This window comes from Nicotiana attenuata, unplaced genomic scaffold (assembly GCF_001879085.1).
Source record: "Nicotiana attenuata strain UT unplaced genomic scaffold, NIATTr2, whole genome shotgun sequence".
Taxonomy (NCBI): Eukaryota; Viridiplantae; Streptophyta; class Magnoliopsida; order Solanales; family Solanaceae; genus Nicotiana; species Nicotiana attenuata.
Window position 1 is genome coordinate 5,731 of NW_017685432.1, and position 1,104 is coordinate 6,834.

At 37.0% G+C, this 1,104-nt stretch overlaps 1 long non-coding RNA gene across 1 annotated transcript; it reads left to right on the forward strand.

Annotated features, from left to right (window-relative positions):
* The first annotated feature begins 617 nt into the window (after window positions 1-617).
* On the forward strand, window positions 618-1,087 carry LOC109222150. Its single transcript, XR_002067360.1, has 3 exons — window positions 618-764; window positions 866-931; window positions 1,036-1,087. It is a non-coding gene; the product is annotated as an uncharacterized LOC109222150 (long non-coding RNA).
* Window positions 1,088-1,104: the final 17 nt, after the last annotated feature.

Consider the following 1,104-nt stretch of genomic DNA (forward strand, 5'->3'; position numbering starts at 1 on the left):
GACCGTCCAATCACGGGTCCGAGTCCGTTTACCCAAAATGTTGACCAAAGTCAACTTTAATCATATTAATAACAAAATTCATCATTTTTCACACAGAATTCATATTTAAGCTTTCTGGCTACACGCCCGGTCTACGCACGCAAATCGAGGCTACTAAAAATGTGGTTTTCAAGGCCTCGGAAGCGCGAAAAGGAGAGAAAACAGGTGATGACCCTTTGGGTCGTCACATAGTGCAGAAAATCAACTCTTCTTTAAATCCACCGATCTCCATCTCCATCTCAATCTCAATCTATCTAGGTGTGTGCGTGTGTGATTACATGTGTTTCAAAGATAGCCACCTTTACCCATTTTATAAATCACGCCAACCAATGATAAGCAACTTGCCTGTTACATCACCCTACAATCTCTATCAGAAGCTGCTAAGATGCTTCATTTTCCTTTCATTAGTCTCAATGTACTAAACATAAAAAAAAGAGACTTCAACTGAGTTAACTAAAATATTAAACTAATAAGAAAATACCTACCTAATAGGCATGCACCACGCAGAATATATTCGATGTGCTTTGTATATTGTGTTACATTAGTAATTAAAATAACTTCTCATTCATCACAAATAATATACATGTACCCAATCAAACAGTACCAAGGGAGTAGCTTATCAACTATTCTCCTAAGTAAGAAGAGACATCCTTTTTAGGATTCTATAACTGTAAAATTCTTTGGCTACAGATTGTTGCATCTGCCACTTCGTCAAAGGCGAAAATGTATGCATCTTTATTTCTTCCTTTAAGTGTAGAAGTTTAGTACTTAATAGATATTGTAAAATCGTCCTCCTAGTTTTTGAAATTTGCTGTGTGAAAATCAGACCTGAAGGATTTATTTGGTGACGGCAAGTGGGTTATTTCGAGTTTGCGACAGAAAATGACTGTAAGTTTCTTCTTGGTGCATAATTTTGTTTTGTTGGTTAGTACGTAACATGAGCATTCTGTTGCCAGCTATTTAGTAATTTACCTAACCTATCTTTCTTCAGGTTAGAGTCTGATGATTCTTGTGCAGATAACGAAGCCACATTGGGTAGGATGAACACCTTTCTTGATGATGCGC